Source organism: Dasypus novemcinctus, chromosome X, assembly GCF_030445035.2.
Source record: "Dasypus novemcinctus isolate mDasNov1 chromosome X, mDasNov1.1.hap2, whole genome shotgun sequence".
Taxonomy (NCBI): Eukaryota; Metazoa; Chordata; class Mammalia; order Cingulata; family Dasypodidae; genus Dasypus; species Dasypus novemcinctus.
This window is the reverse complement of record NC_080704.1, coordinates 38,402,622-38,423,302: the sequence shown is the minus strand read 5'-3', so window position 1 is coordinate 38,423,302 and position 20,681 is coordinate 38,402,622.

The window sequence follows — 20,681 nt, the reverse complement described above, 5'->3', positions numbered from 1 at the left end:
TTAAAATAATGCCATACAATTCACCATTTAAAGTATACAATTCAATTGGGTTTAGCCTGTCACAGGACTATATAACCATCACCATAATCTAATTTTACAACATTGTTTCCCCCCTCCCCCCCACACACACACATAAAGAAATCCTGTGTCTATTAGCTGTCACTCTGCAACCCATCTCCCCACTGCAAAGCAAGTATGCTCTATTTTCTGGGGGATGTAGGAGCCCACATATTAGTGTTTGCACATGACAGGAATAGAGCTGGCTGGAAGATTCAATAGCTCAAATACCCCCATAATATTGTTATTCTAAAAGAAGACTTGGTAGGCTTCCTTGAATGAATATTTCCATATTTTCTGTATGCCTTTAGTAAAATATCTAGATATTTCTAAATACTTTTTGCTCATAATATTTTATTAGTTAAATTGTTGTTTTGCCAATGTGATGGTTAGGCTATTGTTTCAACTCATCCAGGTAATTGTGCCCAATTGCTTGGTCAAGCAAGCCCTGGGCTAACTGTAAATACAAGGACAATTATGGACTTTAGTCACCATTGACTTTACTGCAGTGGTAAATCATAGATAGCTGATGACAATTATATCAGTCAGGGAGACTGCCATCAGCAATGAGTGGTGCTTTATCCAATCAGCTGAATGCCTTAAAAGGGGAAGTGATTCCAGCATTGAATAAGATCTCACAGATTGTCTTTGGATAGCCAATGTCTCACAGAACTCATGAAAAACCTTCATTGGACTTTCAATGGAGCCCGTGGTTGCAGCCTGCCTGCAGAACCTGGACTTGTGCATCCCCACAACTGCATGAGAAACTCATAAAATCATATACTATTGACAGATATCTCTTGTTGATTCTGTTTCCCTAAAGGACTCTGACTAATACAGCTTGGTACCAGGAGTGGTTTCTGAGGAACAGAGTCTTAAACATGGGGTGTCTGAGGTGGTTCTGGGAGTCTTGCAATTGGTTCTCTATTCTAATTGGACTCAAGGGTACTGATGACTCCCTTTCCAATAACTAAGTGGCCACTAACAGTCCACAGTGTGAGTTGGCAATGGAGAAACAGAAAATATCATCACTGGATTCCCATACTTCCATGCTTATAAGAAGCAAGGATCTGGGTGAGAGTGTTTTCAACACCTTAACAGAGTTTTGTGGAGTCAAACAGTATGATGATGTTGGCTGGCTCCTCCTAGATACTCTGGATACTATTACAAAATAAAGAGATGAGTTAAAGGCTTCAAATTTGAAACTTAAAAACCACATGAATGATGCAAAAATTTTATGTGTGCTCTGAAAGAAAATCTTGTCTCTTGTAGCCACAGGTTTGGAATATCTGAGAACCAAACTCAGACTCTCATTGTATGAGTAGCAGAGTTACAAAGGAAACCAACATCTCTACCCGCAGGGCTTCTGCAGTTAAAATGAAGGCATTGATTGGAAAAGAGTGGAATCCAGAGAATTGCGATGGAGACATACAGGATGGTGATAATATTGATGGAGACATTGGAACCCTGAATTCTGCTGAGACTTTATCAGATAAGCCTGTGATGGCTTGCCCTGTCTAGACCACACATTGTCAACCTTGTATCAATCAGCTTCCAGCCTCTCCCAGGTAGTGTGAAACAACTTCCAGCCCTGAGGTGGGTACCTGTCAAACTAAAGCCTGCCCTGCCCAGCCTTCGGCCTGCCCCAGGGAGTCTAGACCTACTTCAAGACCTGAGGTAATGGCAAGCCAAACTCCAGCATGCACTGTTGAGCCTCCAGTCTGTCCAGAGGAAACTGCCTTCCAAACCCTGCCTGAAGAGATTAATCCTTTCTCACAGGAAGAAAATGCAAGGGAAAGCCCTGAGGCCAGTAGCTTGTGAGGCATTTCTAATACTTCTCCTCACCCACTCCCTCCACCGACCTGAATCTCTGAACTGTCCACATGACAGCCAGGCCCTCAGCCTCAGCAGACTTGCAACTCCTACCCTCTGGTTTATTGGACTTACCCTGGTCAGCTAACAGGGAGGTGAAGAAGGTCAACCACTACACCAGGGAACTGAGAGTACCTACAACTACAAGCAAGCAGGAGATTGTATTCATCATCCATGTGGAATCTAAGCCCCCTCCTGATGTAGAGGGGAACTGGACATAACCATCCCAGGGTCCACAGGATGGAGGAATAGAGTGTGGATTAGAGTGGACTTACTGATATTCTACCATGGAACTATTGTGATTAGTAAGGGAAGAAATTGTATAATTGATGTGGAGAAAGTGGCCATGGTAGCTGCTGATGGTAGGAAGAAGGAAGAAGAGATATGAAATGGGGGCATTTTCAGGATTTAGAGTTGTCCTGGGTGGTGCTGCAGGAACAGATGCTGGACATTGTGTGTCCTGCCATGGCCCACTGAGTAGACTGGGGGAGAGTGTAGACTACAATGTAGACCACTGTCCATGTGGTGCAGCAGTGCTCCAAAATGTATTCATCAGGTTCAGTGAATGTGCCATGATGATGGAAGAGGTGGTTGATGAGGGAGGAGTGGGGTAGGGGAGGTGGCGGGTATATGGGAACCTCATATTTTTTTAATGTAACATTTAAAAGAAAATAAAGAGAAAAACAGTGAAAAAAAGACCTATTACTAGACTAAAATCACAAGCCCCCCAAAGGTGAAATAAAAAATGTGACCCATGAGGAAGCAAGGTATCCTCAGAAAGAACTGCATGAGATTTCTAACTTATATAGACAGAAATCAGGGGAATATATGTGGGAATGGATACTAAGGGCATGTGATAATGGTGGAAGGAATATAAAATTGGATATGGGCCCAACCATGCAGAAATTCTGGATTCAATGCTGTATCTCAAGGGGTTAGAAAGGGCTCTGTTTGTTTGGGTGGCTGACTGAAACATGGACCAAAAGATGGCATAGCATGTCTGAGGTTGAGATGCCTGATTTGCCCCCATATACAGTATAAGAGGGAATTCAATGGCTTAGAGAGATGGGAATGCTAGAATGGATTTACCATCTGAGAGCTGCCCACCCATCCCAGGAATGTCCAGAGGACTCACCTCTAACCAGTATTGTGAAGAATAAATTTGTAAGAATAACTCCATCTTCCCTGAAGAGCTCTGGGGTTGCTCTTCTCGGTAGTACAGATATTATTGCAGGGAGGGCTGTTATGGAATTAGAATCCTTAAACATTATGGGAATGATCAGAAGTCAGTCTGGTAAAAGTCAAGTATTGGCAGTTCATCGCCAAAGTGAAGGTGGGCATGGCTACAGCAATGAAAGGCAGACTCAAAAAACACACAAAATAGATTGAGTTGCGTAGAGTTATGGCATTGGCTAATACATCATGGGGTACCAATCAGTGAAATAGACAGGGAGTGTACTAAATTTCTTCTGGATCTGTATAAACAGAAGAGTTATAGGTCAAGTGAACAAAACCCTAACTCAAATTACACATGTAAAGAATTGTAGCCCCTTAATCAATTCCAAGACTAAGGACAGTTTAAAGACCCAGAGATACTTGAATGAGAAGGAGGCCAGATCTCCTTGGGGAAGGATCCTGTTAAACTGCCCAAAATTTATATTCTTAATCTTCCTCCCACCTTTACCCAAGGAGATCTATGGCCTTTTACCAGGGTAACTGTACATTAGGGAGGAGGAAATGATGAGACATTTCAGGGATTATTAGACACTGACTCAGAAGTGACATTAATTCCAGGAGAACCAAAATGTCACTGTGGTCGACCAGTCAGAGTAGGGGCTTATGGATGTCAGGTGATTAATGGAGTTGTAGCTCAGGTCCATCTCATTGTTGGTCCAGTGGGTCTCCAGATCCATTCTGTGGTTGTTCCCCAAGTTCCAGAATGCATAATTGGAATAGACAAACTCAGTAACTGGAAGAATCCCCACATTGGATCCCTGACTTGTGGAGTGAAGGCTATTATCATTGGAAAGGCCGAGTGGAAGCCACGAGAACTGCCCCTACCTAGCAAAATAGTAAACCAAAAGCAATACCAGATTCCTGGAGGGATTGCAGAAAATAGTGCCACCATCAAGGATTTGAAGGATGCAGTGGAGATAAATCCAACTAAAATACAAGGGCCTTCCACATCAGTGAAATTTCTCGGTACCCAGTGGTGTGGTCCATGTTGAGATATCCCTCTTAAAGTGAAGGATAAGCTGTTGCAACTGGCCCCTCCTATGACCAAAAAGGAGGCACAACACTTGGTCTCTTTGGATTTTGGAGACAACACATTCCTCATTTGGGTGTGCTACGCCAGCCCATTTACATGGGGACCAGAAAAGCTGCTAGTTTTAATCGGGAACCAGAACAAGAAAATGCTCTGGATCAGGTCCAGGCTGCTGTTCAAGCTGCACTACCATTTGACCAATAAGATCCAGCAGATCCAATGGAACTGGAAGTTTCAGTGGCAAATAGAGATGCTGTCTAGAGCCTTTGGCAGGATCCTAGAGGAGAATAATATAACAGACCGTTAGGATTTTGGAGCAAAACCCTGCCATCCTTTGCAGGTAACTACTCCCCTTTTGAGAAACAGTTTTTGGTCTGCTACTGGTCCTTAGTGGAGACTGAAGGCTTAACCATGGGCCATCAATTTACCATGAGACCTGAGTTGCCTATATGAACTTGATATTGTCTGACCCACAAAACCATAAAGTTGAGTGTGCACAGCAGCACTCCATAATAAAGTGGAAGTGTGATATATAAGATAGGGTTAAAGCAGGTCTTGATGGCACAATGAGGAAGTAGCCCAAAGGCCCGTGATTACCATTCCTGCTGTATTAGTCAACCAAGGGGTACTGATGCAAAATATCAGAAATTGGTGGGTTTTTATAAAGTGTATTTATTTGGGGTAGGAGCTTACAAATACCAGGTCATAAGGCATAAGTTACTTCCCTCTCCAGTCTATTTTCATGTGTTGGAGCAAGGTGGTTGCCAACATCTGTAAAAGTTCAGGCTTCCTGGTTTCCTCTGACTTCAGTTCCTCTGTTTTCTCCACAAGGTCAGCTGTAGACTATGGCGCTCTCTAGGCTTTGCCTCTCTCCACAAGGTCAGCTGTAGACTTCAGCATCAAACTCCATCTTCAAAACTCCAACATTAAATGCCGTCAACTCTGTCCTTTGCAATGCCTTTTATCTGTGAGTCCTCACCCACCAGTGGGTGGGGACTCAATGCCCTACTGACAGAAGAGGTTTATATGATTACTAAATCAAGCAAACCTCTGAATATAATATAATCTAACATATCCAGAGGAAAAGATCACTTTACAAACATAATCCAATATTTCTTTTTGGAATTCATCAATAATATCAAATTGCTACACCTACCATGTTACCTTCTCTTTCCCAGCCCACAGCTTTGGTCTCTTGGGGAGTCCATTACAGTCAGTTGACTGAGGAAGAGAAAACTCAGGCCTGGTTTTCAGATGGTTCTGCACAATATGCAGGTACTTTCCGAAGGTGAACACCTACAACACTGTAGCCCCTTTCTGGGACATACCTGAGAGACAGTGGTGAGGGCAAACCTTCCCAGTGGGCAGAACTTTGAGCAGTGCACCTGGTTTTTCATTTTGCTTGGAAGAATAAATGGCCAGAGGTGCATTTATACACTGATTCATTGGCTGTTGCCAATGGTTTGGTTGGATGGTCAGGGACTTGGAAGGAACATGATTGGAAAATTGGTGATAAAGAGGACTGGGGAAGAGGTATGTGGATAGACCTTTTGAGTGGGCAAAAACATGAAAATATTTGTGTCCCACATGAATGCTCACCAGATGGGGACTTCAGCAGAGGAAGATTTTAATAATCAAGTGTATAAGATGACCCACACTAGCTAATGCTCAGCCTCTTTCCCCAGCCACTCCCGTCATTAACCAATGGGCTCATGAACAAAGTGGCCATGGAGGTAGGAATGGAGGTTAAACATGGGCTCAGCAACACAGACTTCCCCTTGCCAAGGCTGACTTGGCTACAGCCATTGTTGAGTGCCCAATCTGCCAGCAGTAGAGACCCACAGTCAGCTCCGATATGGCATTACTCCTGGAGATGACCAGACTGCTACCTGGTTGCAGGTTGACTATATTGGAAAACTTCCACCATGGAAGGGACAGCATTTTGTTTTAACTGGAATAGACACATACTCTGGATATGGGTTTGCATTTCCTGCACACAATGTTTCTTCCAAATCCTTAGACTTAACAAATGTCTTCCCTACCACCGTGGCATTCCACACTGCATTGCTTCCAGTCAAGGAACCCATTCCATAGCAAATGATATGTGGGAATGGGTACATGCCCATGGAATTCACTGGTCTTACCATGTTCCCATCACTCTGAAGCAGCTGGATTGATAGAATGGTGGAATGGCCTTTTGAAGACTCAATTATAGCACCAACTAGGTGGCAATACCTTGCAGGGTTCAGGTAATGTTCTCCAGGAGACTGTGTATGCTCTAAATCAGTGTCCACTCTGGTGCTGCTTCTCCCATAACCAGGATCCATGGGTCCAGGAACCAAGGGGTGGAAATGGGAGTGGCACCACTCACTAATACCCCTGGTGATCCACTAGGAAAATGTTTGCTTCCTGTCCCTGCAAGTTCAAACTCTGCTGGCCAATAGGTTTTAGTCCCAAAACGAGGAGTGCTGTCACCAGGGAATGCAACAATGATTCCAATCAACTGGCAGTCAAAACTGCCACCTGGACACTTTGGGATCCTATTCCTCTGAATCAATAGTCAAAGAAGGGAATAACTGTGTTGGCCGCGGTGATTGATCCTGACCGTGACTGGAAATAGGACTGCATCTACATAATGGAGATAAAGAAGTGTTTGCCTGGAATACAGGAGATCCTCTAGGGTATCTCCTCATACTGCCACATCCTATGATTAAAGTTAATGGAGGGATAAAATATGGATTACAGTGAACTTACTTGTATTATAAAATAGATCTATTGTGACTAGTAACAGAAGAGACTGTGACATTGATCTGGAGAAAGTGGCCATGGTAGTTGCTGAGGGCAGAGAGAGGGAAGAAGAAATGAGATATGGGGGAATTTCCAGGACTTGGAGTTGTCCTAAATCATATTGCAGGGGCAGATGCTGGACATTATATATCCTGCCATGACCCACTGAATGTACTGGGGGAGAGTGTAAACTACAATGCAAACTATAATCCATGAGGTGCAGCAGTGCTCCAAAATGTATTCACCAAATGCAATCAATGTGCCACAGTAATGAAAGAGGTTGTTGGTGTGGAGGGAGTGGGGGTGTGGGGTGTAGGGTGTGTGAGAACCTCTTATATTTTTTAATGTAACATTTTTGTGATCTACGTATCCTTAAAAATAAGTTATTTAATTAAAAAATTAAAAAAATAAAAAGTCAATGGAAAATTGCAACAACCCAATCCAAGCAAGACTAACAATCACCCAGAATCTTCAGGAATGAAAATTTGGGTCACCCCACCAAGCAAAGAACCATGGCCAGCTGAAGTGATTGCTGAGGGTAATGGAAACATAGAATGGCTAGTGGAAGAAGGTAGTGATAAATACAAACTTCGACCACGTGACCAGTTACAGAAATGAGGACTATAATGCTCATGAATCTTTCTTCCTTGTTTCATTATGATGATGATTGTATATGTACACAAAACAAATTTATTTGTCTTCTTACCCAAACTTTTCCCTTATCATATATCAAGTTGTATCTGTTTCATGTCATAATATTTGAGGATGTCAAGTTTGAGAGTATTACACAAGAACTCGCACCCTATTCTGTGTGGATTTAACGCATTTCCAGTTGTATGCAGGAGAGCTGAACATTGTTAGCTGGAAATGTATATATATATGTACGCCTGTTATTGTTTTTACTTAGAGACTAAGTATGGTTTAAGGTAATATGCATGGTTGCTGAGTTGACAAGGGGTGGACTGTGATGGCTAGGCTATTGTGTCAACTCAGCCAAGTAATCGTGCCCATTTGCTTGGTCATGCAAGCACTGGGCTAACTGTAATATAAGGCATTTATGGACTTTAGTCGCCATTGACTTTACTGCAGTGGTAAATCATAGATAGCTGATGACAATTATATCAGTCAGGGAGATTGCCATCAGCAATGAGTGATGCTTTATCCAATCAGTTGAATGCCTTAAAAGGGGAAGTGATTCCAGCATTGCGTGAGAATCTCAGATTATCTTTGGACAGCCAACATCTCCCAGAACTTGTTGAGAACCTTCACTTGACTTTCATTGTAGCCCCTGGTTGCAGCCTGCCTTCAGAACCTGGACTTGTGCACCCCATAACTGCGTGAGAGATTCATAAAATTGCATACTTTTGACAGATATCTCTTGTTGATTCTGTTTCCCTAGAGAACCCTGACTAATACAGCAAAGGTTGGGGTCTGTCAATCTCTTTAATTTGTTATTCTGGAAGTCCTTCCTGCATTGACATTGAAAGTAAATTTTACCTGATATTAATATAACTGCAACTTGGTTCCTAATCTTATAATTCATCTAGTAAATAATTATCACAAACTACTTTCTGTACTACCGTATCATAGAACTATGTTTATTAAAACAGAGTAGAGTTGGATTTCTAAAAAATCCAGTACAAGAATCTTGATCTATTTACTGGTTTGTATTCATTGCTATTACTGATGTATTTGGACTTAATTATACTATTTCTTAATAATATGTATCCTAATTGGAAATGTTAGAAAGCTTCTCTATCCCCCTTTTCTGTCTGTAATTGGATTGTTCTAGGATTTTTTTTCTCAAAAATTGTTAAATACACATTTAATGAAATTACAGTTTAATGATATTTTGACACTTCTCCAGTATTATATACATTTTTAAATACTTTAATTCTTATTAATTAATTCTAATTAATTTAATTAAGAATTAATTAATTCTTATTAAATACTTTAATTCTCCAAATTTATATGTGATTTTCCCAAGGATTTTAGTTGGATATAGTTTTATCTCTTAATTTGATTAATAACAGAAACATGCTTAGTTATTTTTTCTCAAATTTACCCATATCTTTAGTCATATTTTCTTGTAGTATCCACTCCCTTCAGAGACCAATTTTCCTTCTCAAGGACATGTTTAAGTGGTTTCTTTTAACAAGTGTCTGTGACAACTTCTCTTGGATTTTGTGTTAAACTTGGATTTTGTATTAAAATAACTTTATATTAGCCTTCCTTTTGAATGGTAATTCATGTCTGGGATAGAATCCAAGTGAAGAAATTATTTCTTCTCAACAATTTGTGAAAAAATTCAACAAATCATTGTATCTTGGAGTCCCTTGTTAATTTTGAGAATTTGTAGCTTCTTTTGAATCTAATCGTTGTTCTTTTCTGGTTCTTCAAAATATCTACTTGATTTTTTCTTTGATTCCCTGCTGTTCTTCTAGGTATTCCTATGCTTCCTAAATCAGAGAGTTTGTTTTCTTTTAAAAATTTCTGAAAAATGTCCATTGTTGTCTTTTTGGTTACATATCCTTCTCCATTATTCTCTCTTTTATGTCCTTCTGCAACTAATAGTGTTGTAGAATTTGAGAGAAGTTTAATTATTTGAGTATAGAGAGGCTAGGACTCAGGAATGATTTTGAGAAGGAAAAATGGTTTATTGATGGCCGGCCAGACTTGGGAACTTTTTGTTTGAATCCCGAGCCTTGAACAAGATTTTTAAACATCTTTTATACAGAGAGGAAAGGCCAAATGGTCCTTTTGTTTCAGTTTTTAATAGGCTTCAATTAGCATATATATTTTCTACATCTTAGGTAAGCTTTTAGCATTGACTCCAGATATTCTAGATAAGCTTATTTGGTTTTTGCATTTCCCCTAAATACTTAAAGTTTATATAACTTTATAACTAAAATTTATAAACTAAATACTTAAAGTTTATAAATAACAAAGCCCTTGCATTGTTAAACTGTTTCCTGTGACTGGAGCTGTTGCCATTGTCCCTAAGGGCAGGACTGCAGCCTCTTACCATTCCACACCCACAAGTCAAACAGCTTGGGTTATCTCTGAAGAGACAAAGAGCCTTCCACCCATAACCCACATCATTCCCCCCATTTGCCAAAGTTTAACTTGCTAAACTTTGGCATAATTATTGTTGGAGCTATGAGGTGGATGGCTGTTTGTTGTTTTGATTGATTATTTATCAGTCTTTAGTACAGCATCTAGGACTGTTTTTAGAAGTTTAGAACTTTTTATTATGGACAGCAGAATGTTGGGCAGAGGCCTCCTGCAGTTATTCTGCTGCCACTGACACTCACGTGGATTTCCAGTCAGGTTCCAGATCCATCTATTACTTTTATTTTACTCTTAAAGAGTTTACACCTTTCATTTAAAAGGGGTGCTGAAGGGAGACGATCTCTTTTCTGTAACTGCTTCCTGCTGGCCATGGGCTGTAGTCATTGCCTAATAAGGTGTAAAACTCTTAATTTATTCTAACTGGAGGAAGATGGATCTGGCATTCTGTACGAAGTTGGATGAAGTTTTCATATGGTTAATAAGATGTTCACTCTGAAAGAAACAAACTTAATTAAAAATTTGGAATACCCGTTTTTAAAAGAGGACATTGGATTACAGAGGTAGACAAGGTTAGGTGCCTATAAAGATCGTACTCCTTCTTAAAAGCTGGTGGGAACAGCATATGTACTCTTTTTTTTTTAAGTTATTTATCTTTAGAGAAAAATTGCAACAGACACTTAGCTTTGTCTGAAGACACATTCCAAGCTGTTCAATGATTGGCACTCATTTGCTCTGTCAGATGCTCCTGGTCAACTGGCACTCCTTGGGCAAGTAGCTTCACTCAGGATTAGAACACTAAGTTGGAAATTCTCTTGGTTTTCACCTGTGGAGTGATTAGAACTACAGAATAAAGTTTTTTTTTTTTTACACCTTGGTTTTAATTGTACAATTGCTAGCAATTTTGACTTGTTTAATAGGTGACTCAACATTAGCAAGCAAGCCTCACCTTTGCTACACAGCAGATACAGTAGAATATAGAAGTTGATTGAGACTGGCTGAGACTGCCACCTTATTCTATAGACATGTTATTAACTGTTTAGAAAATGATTTTACCAGGAATTTAACATGTCTAATATACTTCTGCACTTGATCCAAAATAGAAAAGATAACATTACAATTATTAGGCATATATTTAGTACAGGATAAAAGTACAGCACTTAATATTAACTAATGTATTACTTAATGCATAAGGATTCAGAGTTGCAATTATTAGTTTTGAGTTTCAGGTTTGTAATACCTTACATGTTATCTCTCCATGAGAGCAGGCCATAATGCCAATTGTGTTTAAGTTTTACTTACAGTATCCTGGTATCATGGCTCCACTTAGCATGTTCTTTAACGCAGTCAGCAAGTTACAGCATCCTTTATCTTAGAAAGATTTTCCAGTATTCTACTGGCCTGGTGCATAGTGCTCTCTGACACTATGGAACAGTGCCAGTTTGGAGGCAATATCCATTGTACACTTTGCTGTACCGAGTCATTATTGACTGCTGCAGGAGCTTGAAACTGCAATATAGTTTCCATTGACTTTCAGGAACAGAACCAGAGACTGATATAGCACATATTTTTAATTGAGGGGTCAGTGACTAGCCTAGCCAATAACTCACATGGAGAGGCCACCTGTAATGTATTCAAGGCTTGGTTTGAATGCACAAGAGTTTGACAATATTAAAGTTTATTCCTTGTTTTTATATATATTCTAAACAACTTAACGCAACACATATATCAAATGACTGTTTACTTACACAATTTTACTATGAAGATAACAGTAGGTACTTTACTTTAGTAATAGAGGAAAAATATTATTTTTCATTGTTAAAATGAAAACAGAATATTTCCAATAGAATTAAGGCAACTTTTTATTACCATTTACTTAAATGTGTACTTTGCAGTGGCCTTCAGACAGGTTTTATTATTACGAAGTTATTTCTGCTACTAATACCAATCTAAGTTTTTTTTTTAGTTAACAATGACTTCTACAACTAGAACTATTTAAACATTTTTAGTTTGGCAGATGTTTTACAACCTCCTTATAATTGACTATAACCACATTGACTAGCCACCTCATGTTTAAATAAACTTACTAAATTATAATTACCAATGAAAGAAATTTACTCTTTATTTAAGAGAGCATATTTACAATCTTTTTCCTTTGGCCTAATTTCACCAATGTGAACTTACAATTTTCATTACTGTAAAGATTTTGTACATATAATGTTAATTTAGTTTATAAATTAACTATGGGAGATTACACTCAAGTTAAATAAAATTGAAACCATAATAATTTATGCAAGGAATGTTTTCTTTTTCCCTTACAGGAAGCTAAAAACTTTTTTTCTTTGTTTAAGTTATGAAAATTAATAATTTAAAAGCATACTGACTACCAGGTTTTAAAACACATTACACAATTATTATTATTTTTTTTAAATCATAACCCAGGAAAGATCTCTCCATAGTTTTTATGGGCTTTCCTTTACTTACTGAAATTTGTTAATAGAGCCACTAATTACCTTTATTTTGTTGGAAAGAAATCTTTTGAAAGAAAATAAGGCTCACCAGATTGTGGAGAAGAATTTAATCTCAATTTTGCAAGAAGGTGTGCAGAGCCAGATACGGCTGGTGCCCTGAACAAAGAAAAATGACACAATTTATACCCCTAAGCCTAGCACGCAAGCTCTTCCTCTGTTTTTTTATAGATTGGATACTTCAGAAGTTACAGCTTATGTGAGATCTAACCTTCCCACGCAAAAGCTTGTGATTTAACTGCTTCCTCTATCACATTCCAACCATTTTAGTTTTTACCTGCTCCCCTTTGTCAAATAAGGAATAGAATTTAGTGCTGAAATGTCATCGACTTAGTCCTTCTTGGGCATCCTTCCACTGCCCATAGGACTGGCCTAAGCTGGTCTCCTCCACTGCTGTCCAACCCGGGAGTGGGAGACTGAGGCAGCAAGCCACCAGGTTACACCAATCAACAATTTTTTCCTTATGAGAAAATTAACCTAATCTTTGTTTTGATTTGTTTTTTATTTTATGGCTGACAAAAGGTTTAAACTGGGAAATTACAGGGCAAACTGATTCTTAATTCCCTAGCCTAGTAGATAGGTTTAATCTGCCACACCTAGTCTTGCCTTTAAAGCTCTTGCAAAGAGGAGGCCCTTTCCCAATTGTTTCTATAATCAGATTTCTATGACTTTTTCATCCTGCTTAGTTTAATTTGGGCTTTAAGAATATTTACAAATATAACTGCATATTTAATTTTTAACAATTTGAATAGAGCTCTTTTAAGAATTTTTATTTGTTAATTTGATATTATGCTGATGTATGAAGACATACACTGAGCATTTTTTTTTAAATGGGCAGACACAAAGAGTTAGACACAAACACAACTCATTGAAATTACTTATAATTTGCATTATTTTATATACTGTTAAGCTTAATTAATTGGGGGTCCAGAAATACATATTACTTATATAACTGCATATTTAACCTCAACAATTTGAGCAAATAGGCAGATATAAATAGTTTGAGACAAAAACATAACTTTAATTACTTTAAACTTCTAATCTTTACAAAACAAGTATGACTGCAAACATTTCAAAGACTCCTGAAACTTTCCTTAATTTGCACTATGACCATGCAGTTTACCACAAGAATTTTTTTTCTTACTTAATGGATTGTAATAACGAAAATGTTCTCAATGCTTTAGCACCATTTTGTTTTAGAACTTTATATTTTACTTTGAAATTAGCAGAATTTTGGATAAACAACAAGATTAATCTTATATATTTACTGAGGCTATTTGAAGACTCAGGGAGACAGATTTTTCTCTCATGAATTGCCACTCTTAGGGACACTGACTGTCCAGGCAGGAGACTTCTCCCCCTCCACTCCTCTTTTGATTTTGGAAATAATAAAATTCCAGTGGTCATTTAACCTTATTCTATCAGGCAGCAAATTATTTAGTTTACACTTGAATTCATGAGAGAAAGGGTTACTAATACCAGTGATGTGGGCTATGGGTGGAAGGCTCTTTGTCTCTTCAGAGATAACTTAAGCTGAAGGCTGTGGGTGTGGAACGGTAAGAGGCTGCAGTCCTGCCCTTAGGGACAGTGGCAGCGACTCCAGTCCCAGGAAATGTTTAACAATGCAAGGGCTATAAACTTTAAGTATTTAGGGGAAATGCAAAAAGTAAATATGCTAAAAGCTTATCTAGAATGTCTGGAGTCCATGCTAAAAGCTTACCTAAGATATGGAAGAGATATATGCTAATTGAAGCCTATTGAGAACTGAAACAAAGGGACCATTTGGCCTTTCCTCTCTGTATAAAAGACGTTTGAAAATCTTGTTCGCGGCTCGGGATTCAAACAGAAAGCTCCTGAGTCCAGCCAGCCGTCAATAAACCATTTTTCCTTCTCAAAATCATTCCTGAGTCCTGGCCTCTCTATACTCAAATAATTGAACTTCTCTTAATCTCCACAACACCAGGACAGGAGACAGCGATGTCCCAGCTCTTTTCTGGCCTATAGGGGCAGAAGCTATTATGAAATAACCATAGGCAAAGGCAAGGGGTGAGGTTAGCCTTGAAGTAACCATAAACTAAGGAAAGGTAAAGTTTAGAGTTTACACTTAAATAATAATTTCAGGCTAAATTCACCCAGCTATAATTTCAGTTATTACCTTTTCACTGTTTTATAATACAAATGCTTTTATAAATGATTTTAATGACAAAGTCATCTTGTTTTCTTAACAATAAAAACACATTCCATATATCCCACATACTAAGTTACCAGGCAAACTTCTTACAACATATAATTGCCATTAATACTAAAAAGCTTGTTAAAATAATGAACTTTTCTTCACTTTAAATACTTAGCATGTAATACTGATGTGGGCTATGGGTGGCAGGCTCTTTGTCTCTTCAGAGATAATCTAAACTATCTGTGACTTGTGGGTGTGGGATGATGAAAGGCTGCAGTCCTGCCCTTGGGGAGCAGGAAACAGTTTAACAATGCAAGGTCTATAAACTTTAAGTATTCAGGGGAAATGCAAACCAAATATGCTAAAGGCTTATCTAGAATGTCTGGAGTCCATGCTAAAAGCTTACCTAAGACGTAGAAGATATATATGCTAATTGAAGCCTATTGAGAACTGAAACAAAGCGACCATTTGGCCTTTCCTCACGGTATAAAGGACATTTGAAAATCTTGTTCAGGGCTCGGGATTCAAACAGAAAGCTCCCGAGTCCGGCCGGCTGTCAATAAACCATTTTTCCTTCTCAAAATCATTCCTGAGTCCTGGCCTCTCTATACTCAGATAGTTGAACTTCTCTCAAATTCTACAACAATACCAGAAACAGTTTCTTTGGAAGCAAGTTGGCAGGGGAGGCTGGCTGCCAAATAAATTTGTTATAAAATTACCTTTTATTATTATCAATTCAATTTTTGTTTAATAATGACTTTCTGCAATTTGCCATTTAAATACCTTAATTTAAACAATGGTTTGTAAAACCTTTATAATTATTTATACCTTTAAGACACATTTTACCTTCACAGAACACATTCTTTTACTTAAAGTTACTACAATACCTTCTAAGAACCTGGGCAGAATGCAAACGTATTTTGGCGTTGACACCCTAAGGAGGGAACTTTACTGCATTTATTCTGATTTTGCTTTTCACCCCCTTCACTTCCCCCCCCCCCCTTCCAGGCAGTCGGGTGCACAACAAACAGGAATGCGGCTTATGAATAGAAGGGTGGACTCACTGGAAAGGGGCAAGCCGCCCCCCCTTCCAGCTTTCAGCCAAAATGGGCAGACAGAACCTACTCAAATTTGGCAACTCTCCCGGGGAACCAGCCACCCTGACTGGGACATCCCCAACAAACTTGGGTACGTGGCATGGACACAGATGGCCTCCAAGCCCCGGCAAACCAGACCAGAGACAAGACAGCAGAGCATGCACAAACATCTAGACTCCGCAAACATCCAGACTCCTCAGTTTTGCCCCAGAATCATTTCACCCTCTTGCCAATGGCAAGGGAGGGCTCCAACTCAGCTGTAATTCTACTTTACATAAGGACACAACTCCAACACTAGCATTGAGCTGACACAGACAGAAACACAAAGGTTACTAATCTGACTCACAAGTTTATATATATTTTCACCATGGCTGCCCCCACAGCCATCACAAACCTCAGAACACTTAATATTTGGTATAAAGCGAATTCATTCACAAATTAGCACCATAACAAAAAGATTTTAGCTAGACTTTTCCACTGTTTAACTTTACACCCAGACCAAGCTCCACTAGAAAAGCCGATCCATTTTTCTGTAACCAAGTTTGTTTGTTTGTTTAATCCAGACTAATTTCCAGGACGTTAGGACTTGAATCTATAAACAGCCCTTCCTATTAAAATCAAGACTCCACTCCTTTAGTGGATATAAGACCAGTATCAGATTCTAACATTCAGTTAGACAAACCCAAAACACCAGGGCTTTTCCCCGGTTTTTCTCCTTTTTCCAAGCCTAGAAAGAACGGTTTTCCCCCAACCTTCTGGGGCTACTAGGGTTCTCTCGGGAGGTGATCAGCCTCCCCTTCATAGCAATTAAAGCTAGGGCTTTCCAGACTCTGCTCACCTGGGGAGTCTTACCTTCTTCCATGTTCAGAGTTCTTTTTTGTTCCCAGAATCTTTCTCTTCAGACCTTCCATTGCCCTCGATTTTTGTCAGGAAGATTCTGGTGGAGCCCACATCTTTTCTGGATTAAATTTAATCCAGGGGTGCCCAGATTTGGGGTTCACCCGAGTCCTTCCAGCTTCCTCGGAGATTTGGAAGGGGCAGCAAAATGCTTCCATCTCTGGCCTTCGTTTGTTGTCCCATCTGGGTCACCAAAAATGTTGTAGAATTTGAGAGAAGTTCAATTATTTGAATATAGAGAGGCCAGGACTCAGGAATGATTTTGAGAAGGAAAAATGGTTTATTGATGGCTGGCCGGACTCGGGAACTTTCTGTTTGAATCCCGAGCCCTGAACAAGATTTTCAAACGTCTTTTATACAGAGAGGAAAGGCCAAATGGTCCCTTTGTTTCAGTTCTCAATAGGCGTCAATTGGCATATATATCTTCCACATCTTAGTTAAGCTTTTAGCATGGACTCCAGATATTCTAGATAAGCTTTTAGTATTTGGTTTTTGCATTTCCCCTAAATACTTAAAGTTTATAGCCCTTGCATTGTTAAACTGTTTCCTGCGACTGGAGCTGTTGCCATTGTCCCTAAGGGCAGGACTGCAGCCTCTTACCGTTCCACACCCACAAGTCAAACAGCTTGGGTTATCTCTGAAGAGACAAAGAGCCTTCCACCCATAGCCCACATCAATAGTAGATAGATATTAAATGCTTTCACTCTTATGTCATTTTAACCTCTCCTTCACACTGTCATCCCTTTACCATTGGTGGGAAGAGGGTAATTTTCTCAGAAAAAAGCTTGCTTGTCACTCCTAATGTTGCTTAATATATTGTTTTATATTCAGGAAAACTTTACATAGAGTGTAATGTATAGATATTAAGAGTACAGTTTGATGTGCTTTGAGAAGTTTATGTCCCAACATAATGCCTCAATCATGATATAGAATATTTCTGTTACCATAGATTAGCTTTTCCTTTTCTTAAATTTCATGTAAAGGAGTCCTACAGAAACCCTTTTATATCTAGTTTCTTTCACTTAATATGTTGGTTGTTATCTCAATGTGCATTTCCCTTATGATTAATGAGGCTGAGAACCTTTTTATGTGTTCACTGGATGTTCATATAACTTCTTTTAAAATATCTGTTTAGGAATCTTCGAATTTTGTATTGGATTGTTTCTAATTTCATCATTGGTTTTTAGGAGTTCTTTATCTATTTGGATACAATTCTTATGCCAGAAAAATATATTGCAATTAATCTCTATCATTTTATGGACTGCCTTTCAAAATCATTAATAGTGTTTTTCGTGAACAAATTTTTAAATTTTGATGAAATCTAATTTATCAGTTTTTTTAAAAATTTAGAGTTGGTGCTTTTTTATGTCATAGGAAATCTTTGCCTACTTCAATGTTGTGGGGATATTCTCCTATGATTTCATCTAGAAACTTTATATCATTAGCATTTAAATTTAGGTCTATTAAAATCTCAAACTGGGAAGCATATGTAGTTCAAGCAATTGGGCTCCCTTCTACCATATAGGAGGTCCAGGGTTCAATATCCAGGGCTTCCTGGTGAAGGCAAGCTGGCCCATGTAGTGAACTGGCCCACACAGAAAAAACTTTCTAGGCTTTTATTTGGGATTACTTTAAAACAATGGATGAATTTGGGGATATTTGATACCTTTTCAGTATTGAGTTCATTTCCAAGTTATGTATTTCTGATTACCAAGGTCTTCCTTAATTCTCTTAGCTTACTCCTTTATACTAGTGTACTAGTGTATTTTCTTATGTATAACAGTTTTCTTGTTTCAATTCTAACAAGCTCAAGTTTTGAAACCCCTCTTAATCTGTTTATGCTTTTGAGTACGAGGATTAACTATGTGGGTTGTAGTCCACTACTGGATCTTGGACCAATGATTCTTTCTTATTTCACTGTCTCTTTATTGCTTTCAGGAGATAGTTTTTCATATTTCATGCAGCTTTGTTAGTTATCTCCATAAGGATGATTAGTTTGAACAATGTAGTTCAACATTAGCAGATGTGATTTTTAAAATTGTCAATCACTTTCTATGTGTGTATGTTTGTGTAATATTTGTAGGCCTATTATATTCTTTTTTGTGTTTGTTATGGTGCAATTCCTTTTTTTATGCTTTTAATCATTTAAAATATTCTTATTTTATTGTCTTTTTCAGGTCTTTTTCAGGAGGATGCCAATCTTCCTGTTTGTTGAAACTTCTGACTTTCATATAAGATGGATCATTTTCTTATCTGTATAATTTTGAATTCTGAGCCCATTTTCAATATTGTTCTATGTGTGGAGAGTTTTCAAGTACAGTTTGTTGAATTGTTCTTTAAGAAGTATTTTGCATTTGTTTGGCTCTATTAATGACACTGGCTTGTTACAAAATTTCAAGTTAATTTTATTACCTTAGGGTTCTTGTTCTTGCAATTTAAATGCAACTACATATTCTAAATGAAGTTTCATTCAAAAGTGAAAATTCCATATTGCACTTTGAATGTAACTCCACATTCCAAAGCACACTGCATTACCATGCAGTATTATTCTCCAGTGAGTTTTTGTTTTCACCTAGATTCCCAACAGATCCAATCATATCATTTTAGTCTGCTAGTTGCTATGATGTGTTAACTATTTTGTTGGATTCTACTTTTTTTTCTTTGTTTAATCTTCTCTTTGTAGGGGCACTACTTCCGGGACTTTGCCAAGGAGTGATGCCAGGGAGATAAAACAAAAATTGTATGCTGGAATTTCTAAAAATAACTTTAATTTACCCTCACTCTTAATCTATAATTTGTTTTGTGACAATAATTGGAAATTATTTTCTTTCAGAATTTTCCCATCATTGAATCATTGTCATTTAGTTTCCTCTTTGAGTATACACTATTAATTACTTTCCTGACTGCTAAAACATATCATACAATGGGTTTGCTTGCTTAAGGACAGGAAAATGTTGGCTCAGTGTTTCAGAGGCTAGCTGGAAAGCTTTCTTCCTCCAGGGGTCAGATCTTGTGGTTGGTAGGCAAACATTGGGGTTCCTGGGCTTTTCCATCACATGGTAAAACATGTTGTGGCATCTTTTGCTTTATCTTCCAGGTTCTATTGACTTCCAGCTTCTGGCTGTTCCCTGTGGCATCTCTCTGCATGAATTTCATTCTGTTTATAAAAGTCTCCAATAATCTAGATTAAAGCCCAACCTGGGGAATTGGACTTGGCCCAGTGGATAGGGTATCCGCTTACCACATGGGAGGTCCGCAGTTCAAACCCTGGGCCTCCTTGACCCGTGTGGAGCTGGCCCATGCACAGTGCTGATGCATGCAAGGAGTGCCATGCCATGCAGGGGTGTCCCTGCATAGGGGAGCCCCACACACAAGGAGTGTGCCCCATAAGGAGAGCCTCCCAGCACAAAAGAAAGTGCAGCCTGCCCAGGAATGGCACCACACACACGGAGAGCTGACATAACATGATGTCGCAACAAAAAGAAACACAATTTCCTGTGCTGCTGACAACAACAGAAGCAGACAAGGAAAGAACACGCAGCAAATGGACACAGAGAGCAGAAAACGGGGGGTAGGAGGGGGTAGGAGGGGAGAGAAAAAAAAACATTAAAAAAAAAAAAGCCCGACCTGATTCAGTTGGCCACAACTTAACTAAAAATAGTATCTTCAAAAGGTCCTATCTACAATGGAGGAATGGATTCAGATTAAGAGTCTGTTTTTCTGGGGTACATACCTCAATCCCCAATGCCATGCATATGCCATTTCCAACCATTTTTATGTGATTTGCTTTTTCCTTTCTGGAAGCTTTTAGGATCTTCTCTTCATCTTTTGTTCTAAAATTTCACAAGAATGAGCTTCATTTTTGGTTTTGTTCCATCTATTATTCTGAGTACTATATATCTCATTAAAGTCGTAATATTTTCTTTTATTTC